Raw genomic sequence first — 11,574 nt, 5'->3', positions numbered from 1 at the left:
CACACATACACACACACACACACACACACACACAAACACACACACAGACTATAAACCTGTAAATAATACTGACTTTGTTGAGAGTAAGTAAGACGAGGTTTGTTTATAACATGAAGTCCCTCCATTTTGTTAACATCCCAAAGTTTAGTTGTTCCATCATCAGAAAAAGTAACGAAAAAACTACTCTCAGGTAGGACTTTGATTCTATTCAACAGAGAAATAGAAACACTCTCTATTTAATAGTGATCTATGAACTTACTTATTTACTGACTGTAAGTGGTCATGAATATGAGCTATTAGTTGTCCTTTTGGGGCCCATCTATGTTGAGGGAAGGAGAGTAATATGAACTCATAATAAATAGGTGACATACGCAGAAGGTGCTTGATAGAACGGATAATACAAATAACCTCTATCCATTCCTTGCATATCTGTAGAGAATGGGGAAAGAAGAACAGAAAATCAATTCATATTCTCATGAAATACTAGTTAGTTGTATACCTCTGATGTATAAAGCTTTCTTGTTGCTCAATAAAGACTGTAAATGTTCCATACATGTTGTTTGTTCAACTAAATAGTTGATAAATATAATTGACAAATATAATATTGTACCTCGTACTAGACTTGGTGGTTTATCAAATACTCTGAAAATATAATTATAATCAACAATATAACATTAAATACATACATTTCATGTTCTGTTCCACCATCTGATTTGACTCTTCTATGAGTACTAGAGTCACTACTGGTATCATTGAGTCTCTCTGAAGAATGACTAATTCATCTGTTGAAAGAGAGAGAGAGAGAGAGAGGAGAGAGAGAGAGAGAGAGACAGAGAGACAGAGAGAGAGACAGAGACAGAGACAAAGAGAGAGTAGCTTATCACATTATATATACATAATTTATACCTGCTTTTTTTAATTTATGAGTATTTTTAGGAGAATGCCTTGAATAAAGTGGAGGAGATCCCTTTGAGGCACCGTCTGGATGAGATATTAAAATTGATGTATCACTGAACATTAACCCCCATTCCTGGTTCTGGTAAAGAAATAAGTAATCAATGTCAATAAATTGGTAATATTTGATAACTTGATAAATTGTCTGGTGTTTATGTTATTAGGTTTATGAATTTTAGATTTTAATAGACAGTCAATTACTTTTAATAACCAGAACTTAAGGCATTAAGGTTATTAAAGATTGAGCTTATATTATCCTCAAAGATGGAGCTAGGCTGACAAATACCCTCTACAATCTATTATTAAATGAAATCATCAATATTACCAGCTGTAACTGATGAGTGGTCTTGCTACTGCCTCTTCTATTAACAAAAATCCACAAAATAAATACAACTATTAATTCAATATTCTTTAAACAAGTACATACCTTGACTTATTAGTGGATACAGATGTGGTTGACTAATACTTTCATATGTAAGAGATATTGATCGTGGAAGAACTTGTTGTAGTTCTTTGAGGTCAACTACGCCTCGGAAAGGAACAGGAAGGGGCTCTCCTTCAGCGCTCCTACCACAACAAATTCAGTTAATTTTACTGTAAATGTCAAAATTTTCGAGGTGCGGTTGACACAAAACGCAAAAATTAGACTCGCGAATAATTAATAATTAATAATCAAATTTTCATGGTTGACACAAAACGTAAAATTATGAGTTCGGGAAAATTTTCCGCGCGAAAGTTTGAGCGGCAAAAATTTTGACATTTACGGTAAACTGAAACATCAATATTTATTGAGGAATGAAAACACAACCAAAGTGTAACTAATGTGTATAGAAATTTGTATGTGATTTCAAACAATTATAATGCTTTAAAAACAATATTTCATCACTTTACTACAATCTACCATGTCAACTGTTCCCAAATATGTGCTTTTAATACAATAGTAGTGATTTTATATTATTAGTAGGGGCAGCGTATACAATTATATATTATTAGTAGGGGCAGTGGGTACAATTATATATTATTAGTAGGGGCAGTGTGTACAATTATATATTATTAGTAGGGGTAGTGTGTACAATTATATATTATTAGTAGGGTAGTGTGTACAATTATATATTATTAGTATGGGTAGTGTGTACAATTATATATTATTAGTAGGGGCAGTGTGTACAATTATATATTATTAGTAGGGCAGTGTGTACAATTATATATTATTAGTAGGGGTAGTGTGTACAATTATATATTATTAGTAGGGGCACTGTGTACAATTATATATTATTAGTAGGGGCAGTGTGTACAATTATATATTATTAGTAGGGGTAGTGTGTACAATTATATATTATTAGTAGGGGCAGTGTGTACAATTATATATTATTAGTAAGGGCAGTGTGTACAATTATATATTATTAGTAGGGGTAGTGTGTACAATTATATATTATTAGTAGGGGCACTGTGTACAATTATATATTTTAGTAGGGGCAGTGTGTACAATTATATATTATTAGTAGGGGTAGTGTGTACAATTATATATTATTAGTAGGGGCAGTGTGTACAATTATATATTATTAGTAGAGGTCAGGTGTGCTATTAAGTCATTAATATTAATTGTATATTATTAGTAGTTTGTTTTGATAGTGTGTGCTATTTTAAACTCATTCACTGTACACATAACATCATTTACAATAGACTTACTGTTGTCTGTTGCTGTGTTGTTTGAATATTTGCTCTTTTAATACCTACATAAATTAAAATAAATTAAATGAGAGAGAGAGAGAGAGAGAGAGAGAGAGAGAGAGAGAGAAATTACCAATAATTGTTTTTTTTTCGTGATGATTTTGAAGACCCAGCATTATCAACTTCTTAAAAAACTATGTACCAAACAAACAGTGTATTAACATCATAATAAATTCAAACACACTTGTTGTTGAATAGGATCAACATCAGCTAAAGTAAAAGTCTCAGATTCCATTCCAATTCTTTTACTAAATTCAATTTTTGCTAAACTAGTAGACATGCAAGAAAAAAGACATTTGAAGCAAAACCAGTTACATTACTAATAAATGTAATGTATCTTCTACCATTCAAAAAGACTGTCCATATTCGGCTGTTTCAATATATAGTCCAGTACAGCACGAGGTATAGGGTCCTTTAAAGCATTCAATAATACTAACTATAAATATAATATAAAAAAACAATGACAGTTGAAGTATAGGAGTCCTACTGTGTCATCCAAATTCAATATAGGATAGTCTAGAAAGGGTTGTATTAGTGGGACTATGTAACATATAGAGTCTATATCATCTAGCTTGTTAGCAGCTGCTAAAACAAAACCAATGGCTCCATAACGAGCCCAAATATTCTAGTAAAGGAAAAAAACATTTAATTATTAGCAGAATTACCACAACATAGCAGTAATTATTAAAAATTATTGAAAATATATGTTTTACTTCAGTAGAGGTGGTGTAGCAGTAAGAATGTGTGTGTGTGCTCACTGGATGAGCTAGAAAGGGCACAATTTGTTGCAAACATGAGAGAAGAAAGCGTAGGTCAAATAGACCTCTATCACATAGCACAGTCATAGCATTGATAGCTTCACAAATAACAGCTTCCTCAGGATCACTGAGACCCTAATAGAAAGGAGGAGGGTTGAGTGACAAAAAAATCATATTATTATAGCGTACTTGCTGTAAGAGAGCTTCTAAAATATCCAGACTTCTTTGGCCTACATGAGTAACAACATCAACAATAGCATCAAAAAATGAAGCATGTAGCTCCCAATTGTTCTATATTGAAAATGGATACATAAAATGTTATCATAATTGTTAACTCAACCTTATCATTTAAAAATGTGATCATGTGTGATAAAATTATCTCTTTAGCTGGAGGAGAGAGAGAGAGAGAGACAGAGAGAGAGAGAGAGAGAGAGAGAGAGAGAGAGAGAGAGAGAGAGAGAGAGAGAGACAGAGACAGAGACAGAGACAGAGAGAAGAGAGAGAGAGAGAGACAGATAGAGAGACAGAGAGAGAGACAGAGAAAAAGACAGAGAGAGATAGAGAAAGACAGAGAGAGAGTATGTGTGTATATTAATGACACTATAATAACTAGATACCTTTCTGAGCTCCAAAGAAAATGAACACACAAACTTGCCAGCACTATGAATTAAGAAAGCTCTTTTAACATTAGTATCCTAAATAGTAACATAAAATAGAGCATTATGAGTACAGTTTTAAAAATCAGAGCAACACATTATAATGAATTATAAATATTATTAATCTTACTCAGATCACTGAGCAAAGCATATTATTAATCTTACATCATCACTGAGCAAATGCATAATAATAGAATGAAAAATGAATCATGATAGTTGTCCCAATTCAGCATCATCTATAAGTTTTAAAGTTCCTTGAAAGTCTAAAATGGTAGATTAAAATCAGGGATCAGTACATGTAAGACAACAGATCTATCATAATAGATGGGATGAATGAAAACTAAGATGGAGAAATCAGGTTCATATAAATAGGAAAGAAACTACAGTTCTGATAGGATTGTAATGAAACTAGATGGAGAGATATTCATTCTATCATATAGACTAGGATTGTAATGAAAACTCAGTTGATTCTATTTAGTAATTGAGCTAACTCTAGGGGAATCTATTACAGTTCATTCTACATAGTAAATAGTCTATCACTTTAAAGTTCACTCTAACCTCAGAGCTAGGGATGAAGTGCTAAATCAGTTCATTCTATCATAGTATTCAGTTCATTCTAGCTAAAGCAAGATATAGGAGAGATCAGAACTAGGGGATGTATGAAAACAACAGTCAATCATAGTAGACTTTAGGAACAAGTGAAGATCTAATAATATAAAGAAAGCTCAGTTCACTCTATCATAGTAGACTAGGGATTGTAATGAAATGAAACTAAGATTATAGGAGAGATCAGTTCATTCTATCATAGTAGACTAGGGATTGTAATGAAACTAAAATTATAGGAGAGATCAGTTCATGTAATGAAACTTCTATCAGTATACTATCAAGTCTAGATTATAAGATATAGGAGAGATCAGTAACATTGTGATTATAGAGAGAATTCATTCTATCATAGTAGACAATTGTAATGAAAACTAAGTATAGGAGAGATCAGTTGTAGACAAAATAAGATTTAGTGAATATCAATTTTTATAGGAGAGATCAGTTCATTATCATAGTAGACTAGGGATTTAGGAGAGATCAGGTTCATTCATCAATCAGTATAAGATTATAGGAGAGATCAGTTCATATCATAGTAGACTAGGGATTGTAATGATGTTATAGGTCAGTATTTTTGTCATAATGAAATATTAAGGAGAGATCAATTCTATCATAGTCAGACTAATTGAAAAACTTTATATAGCAGTCAAACAGGGATTGTAATGAAACTAAGATTATAGGAGGATCATTATCATAGTAGACGGATTGTAATGAAACTAATTAAGTTAATAAAATATAACTCTATTCTTTGTACAAATTAGGAGATAGAAATTAAAAGACATAGGTATAGGAACAATTTTGTCAATTGAAGGGGGTGGGGGCACCTATGTAATATTTTAACATTGTTCAACAAAGTTTATACAAAACATAATTGTATAAATAATTTCCAAAACAACCAAAATAAAACCTTTTTGGGGGGCACCTGTAATATTTTAACACGTTCAGTAACAATGACAAAACTTTTTCTGAAAAACTTTTGTTTCTAATTTAAATCAGTTGATTGTGAAACCATCTCACAATATACAAAAATATTGGGGGGGCACGTGCTCCCCTGTGCCCCCCTCCCCTGTTCCTACACCTATGAAAAAGCACTCTCTTCGCATTGTGCCTTATTACCAACATGACCACACCCCTGTACTATGCAAACAGCACTTAACTGGTTTTAATTTTGGCACTAAATTATCAGTTATCTGTCACTGGTATAGTATGTTGAGACAAAGAAAATAACCTGTTACTGTATTACTTTATAACTACACCAACATCCCATGCAGCATGTCCAATATGGCATAGATCATGTGGGAAATTCTTTTTCAAATTTACCATTATATGTGTGATAATAGTAAAACTGTCTATTATTCTACTAACCACAAATGGCAATATATATTCAGGAAAAAAAAATTAAAATCACTATATGTAGAGAAATTTTATTATTGAATTATTATATAATATGCCTTGTACCTTCTAGGAACTCTTCTAATAATACTGAGACAAAATGACAAAGTTCTCACAGCCTCAGCGCGCACTGAACACCAATTGTCTTTGATCAACAGATGCTAAGTACAACAAAAAAGAGAAGTAAGATACCAAAGACATGATATACAGAACACAATATATCAATACAAACATACCAAGAAGGGTACAATTCTCTCTAAAATAGTCTCATCTGAATGTATTGTGCAATACTTTTCATCATTTCCAAGGCTTGTAATTTTGACGCTGCAAACTAAATAGAATAGATATAACTATAGTTTCAACATCTCATTCCTATCATTCCAGGTTTGTCTTAAGTTTATTCAGTATTACTTTAAACGTTCTATTCCAATTATTTAATTTTATACACTTCATTCCAATGCTTTCATTCCTATACTCGCTTACTTGAGTACTCTTAAATTGATGTAATAACAGCTAAAACAATGACAAGAACATCTAAAAATAAATATATAAATATTATATGTTTCAATAACATATTCAGACATACCACCATAGCCTGTTTCTCTGTCCTGGAGCTTCCGGTTCAGAAATAGGTTTGCTAAAATGGCCTCAATATCTCCATATAACCTAATGATGAAATAAATGTTTCTCTTTATAAATTGTGTCTTACTTTTAATGAATTGATCCGGAGTGAGTTGAGAGACACTTGTAAAAGATTTAAAATAGTCGTGAAGAAAAAGAATAAAAACTATTCAGGAAATATAAGTCTGTAATGTAATAGAGATAATATACCATATAAGATATTTTGGGAATTAAAATTATCACAAAATACAATAATGAAAACTAAATATAATTGTTTTGGAAAGAAACAAACAGAAAACAAAACAAAAACACTACATTCAATGTACGTGACAAGAGTTAATAATGAGAAGAACAACTAACTACATCCAATCCAAACCATTTTATGATATTCTACTATATCGTATATTTACCTTTATATGTTGCTAGATATTTCTCAGCTCTCATTCTGTCTGTGCTTTTAATTGAATCATGTGACGTATCATTCGCTATGGCAACCATTAGTTAATATTCATCGGTGTTAATAATCTACTTTGACATGTTTATCATTAATCCTTTTAAGAAGTGGTTCTGGTGAATATTCCTTTTGAATATAATCCAACAATTGACTTAAAATCGAAGAGCTGTTGCCCATCTAAAAATAATTCAGCAATTACACACCTAGATATAAAAGATGGAGATAATTAAACTATTCTTTTGTCAGTTTGTTTGTATGTCTCTTGGTCTGTCATTTCTTTATGTCTTACCCCAAGAGAATATGTCCATTGCATATGATAAAGGGCTGTAGTGTTTATTCCTCTGTATAGTATCCATAGCAACGTGCCCATGAGAATAGTTACCAAAGTTACCAAGGACAAATCTACAGAAATGGAGAAATAGACATGAGTGAATATATGACTAGCTACCTTTCAGGAGCAATATAGCATGTTTTCTTCGAGAAGTGTCAAAGAAGAAAGCGTAATCTGCTGGATTGTCCTGCAAGTAGAAAACTTATAATGACATTATAATAACTTATAACATACAGCTGGTAGTAAAGTTGGTTTGAAACTAGCAAAGTCTGTTAACAGTACCCTATAAAGAAGAGAGTTCTTATATCCATCATTCTGTCCATCTATTTACCAATCCCATCCTGTCAATAAGACATTTTCAGTTTTAATATTCTCCATGATATATCTTTAAATTTTTTAATAATAAAAATAATTAACTCAAAAATTTACTTTTTTGAATGACATTCTTCTAATGCTTTCAACAATTGAAAGACTATCCATTTTTTCTCAATATTATTCAAATATGGACGAGTACTATGACAATAAAGAACGTTACATTATATTAATGTGTATATTAAGTCTTACCTGATCCTATCATAGAGATTGTAATGAATGTGTTGTCTCACAATGAAAGCAGCTTTATCAGAGTCCTAAAGTTCATAACAGTACCAAATAAAAGTCTACAGTTGAAATGTAACAAACACATCTGTAGTCTTTTAATTACAAGGGGCATCCCTTCTTTTTTGGTATTAACAAGGACACAGATTTGTTTTTATTGCAGAGGTGTCCTATATCTAATTTATATTCTCTAATCTGCTACTTAGTAGCATATTGCAGCTGCTTCATAAAAGGTGAAAACACTTATTTTAATAGACTACAATCTATTAAGTATACTGTATATTAATGTACATATGACATTATACTCTTAGAGTGACATTTAGTATGTCAATGTAATGTATATTGTTAACTTACCCAAAAGTGTTGTATGGCAAAAACATTAGATATTCCATGAGTTCGTATTTGTATCTCTAATGACAACAAAGGTCAAATTATACACCAATATTAGTAGCTTAGATTAACATGCTAATATTAAGTATTGTTTAATCCACAACTTTAATTAATTAGGTTAATTAATTGTTAATTAAACTAAATGAACTGGAGTTATCCTCTTACCGTGAAGTCGTTTTTCATAAACTTGAAGTTGAAACTGACGAGTCAATTTGGGAAATATTTTGACTAAAACTTCAGTACTGTGCCGTCACTATAGCAACAAATACGAGACAGCTGCTGTATTATATGACACACTTGCTTACTTATACTTTGAACGAGCCACTTTCATAAACCTTGTACTCCAAAGACTAGAACAATGTGGGTAGTAGGTGGAGCTAAAACAATATACCAACATACCTGAAAGGTTTGCCATAGTCTGGTAGCTCACTGAAGTAGCTCTCCAGAGGAAGAATTTGTGCAGGAGCAAGTGCTGTCAACTGGTTGCCCATTCTGACTTAGTTAAATAAATAAGAAACTTGACGTGAAGTCGATAATACTACACAGAATTCTAGGTCTTCAGTAAGCATTTAATGGGCTTTATTTAGAACTTTCTTTGAGTTTTGAGCCCCTCCTATTGACACATAATAATGATGGGGTCTAGAGCCTTGCTCTCTTTCTATCAGCATATTGGGCGTATGTCATACAGAGCAGTACCCACTACTAGATATTTATCAGCTGATGGTTCTCTAATGTCTTCAATAAAAACTCAAAGTAAGCTGCAACAGTATCCATGTTTTAACCTCTTATTTCCTTTCAACCAGCCTTCTGATCGCATTGTAGGTCATGATAAGAATTTATGGTAAGTGAAGCTATTATTATCACGCTAATACATTTAATATTAGGGTAGAGAGTATGCTGCATTGGCATTAGAAGCAAGGCCATCAATCTAGGCCAGGTACATGATTATATAACATGTTTGTCTCTTAAAATCATATGACTATCAAATTGTTTGTATTGTCACAGGGATTTCCTGATTTCAAACCTCCTCAATTTGTAATCGATGCATTAGTTGATTTCTACAAAAGATATCAAATGTCATCATACACTCGAGGCGCCAGTATGTTCTATTTGTATTAATGGTTCTGTGATTATTGACGTGTTCACTTGTCCCATATCTTAGCATAATAAAGTCCATTAATTTGTTCATGCAAATTCATTATCATCATCATTCATTTCTCATCCATTGATATATGCAATATTTAATTACATACATAATCCATAGGTCATACTCTTTGGTACATGCATTGGCTGCACTTCATTCCAAGTTACAAGGACGTGAAATTAATCCAATGACTGAAGTTAGTCAGTCGATAATACCACCTGTATACTTGCTATTATATTTCAGGTGGTCACTGGTGTTGGAGCAATAGTAGCTTACATCATGTATCAGGGACATGTTAATCCAGGAGATGAGGTAATGTCATACTTCCTAATACTGTACCTAATATTAACATTGAACAACGTTGTCAATGACGTTGTCTAGCTTTAATCAGAAGAGCATGTATATGAGATAAGCCAAGAAGACAAGCTACATGAATCTCTCTTGCTTGTTTGATTTGAAATGCCTTGTAGAATTCTCAGGAGATGTGTTGTTAAATTTTGACCTAGCCCCAATATTGAAGTAGGCACATGATTCACTATTGTATTGGTTATAATGGATAATAAAGACTATACAGAAAATAATACAAGTAGTAAGTGAATACAAGCCTCACTGTATTTTTTAAACGTTATAAATGTAAATTTACTTTCAAGAGATCTACCCATGACATTTTTAATCGATCATGTGGATCGTGCCTTTATCTTTTTTCTTATTATATACTCTGGTTTAATGATATTAAAAGTAAAGAAGCTTAAAATTATATAAAGCATTAATATGTGACCATGAATTTGTGTGTTGTATGATGGCATTTCATGTAGTAATTGTGGTTACAGCTTATAGAGGTTGCATGTATAAAGCAGATCTTGATATGCTGTGGATAAAAACGATAAACAATAATGTCGACAGCTAAAATAACAAAAAGTAATTTATCAAGAAAGGTTTTAGTTTGAACAAAAGCTATAACTAATTTTTTTTTGATTGTTGTTGTCGTGGAAGAAGGCTAAAATATTTAGTGTTACTTCTATACGTACATGACAATACTATACTATGTCCCGATTTGAGAAGAGCCACACAGAAATGTGAATAACTTGCCATTTTACGTGCTATCGACATGGAATGGGACAATCGATTCAGTTTTGCAAACTGTGCATTTTATATATGTAAAATTTGGCTCTAGTCTATGACGTTCTATGACGAAAAGTAGCAAAGCTTCATACATTTTGAATGGACATACCTTTGACATACTTTAAATTGCACACCTTCGAGGATTAATAAATAACAATTTTCGCTTTGAGAAGTCACTCATTGTCATGTCACGTTTGCAAACTGAATTTGATTGTCCAAAGTTCCATGTCGATAGCACGTAAATGGCAAAGTTATTACATGTCTGTGTGGCTCTTCTCAAATCGGACATAGTATAGTATTGTATACGAAAGTAAACACTAAATATTTTTAGACCTTTCACGACAACAACAATTTAACCTCGTTGCCACCTTACATACGATGCATATGAATGGCCTTTCGAACTCACACAGAGTATAATAAAAAATGCTACAGTAATTTTAAAACAATTCTTGTGCCACCTAATGGTTTGTTTTAGTTAAGTAAACTTTCTTTAAGTTCATAACACTCATGATTGACGATGTTGATATCACACCGAATATTTTATTCCTATATAGTGTGATCAATGTTTCTTTGTTTATTAAAAAAGAGTGGGGGACGCGTGACGCAGTCACCCACTGACCTAAAATTGCGCATCACGAGTCTCCCACGTTGGGGAGATCGCACACTTCAACCCAGCTAAGTTGCAATGCCAGGTCTCCATTGGAGGGAACACCGCATACTTGATCACGGTATCCCCTACTGCCAGGTAAGTAACTCTCAAAACCGCAACATTTTTTGCTACTATACTCATGAGTAGCTTTTTATTATTGTGGGACATATGTCAA

General features: G+C 32.4%; 1 non-coding gene and 1 pseudogene across 1 annotated transcript; both read right to left on the bottom strand.

Annotated features, from left to right (window-relative positions):
- Nucleotides 1-1,381: 1,381 nt before the first annotated feature.
- LOC121366125 lies at nt 1,382-8,975 on the bottom strand (annotated as a pseudogene).
- A 2,362-nt stretch (nt 8,976-11,337) lies between these two features.
- On the bottom strand, nt 11,338-11,503 carry LOC121366126. Its single transcript, XR_005957125.1, has one exon. It is a non-coding gene; the product is annotated as a U1 spliceosomal RNA (small nuclear RNA).
- Between the last annotated feature and the right edge of the window lie 71 nt (nt 11,504-11,574).

This window comes from Gigantopelta aegis, unplaced genomic scaffold (genome assembly GCF_016097555.1).
Source record: "Gigantopelta aegis isolate Gae_Host unplaced genomic scaffold, Gae_host_genome ctg4820_pilon_pilon, whole genome shotgun sequence".
Taxonomy (NCBI): domain Eukaryota; kingdom Metazoa; phylum Mollusca; class Gastropoda; order Neomphalida; family Peltospiridae; genus Gigantopelta; species Gigantopelta aegis.
The sequence above is the reverse complement of the archived record's forward strand: the minus strand, read 5'-3'. Positions and strand labels throughout refer to the sequence as shown.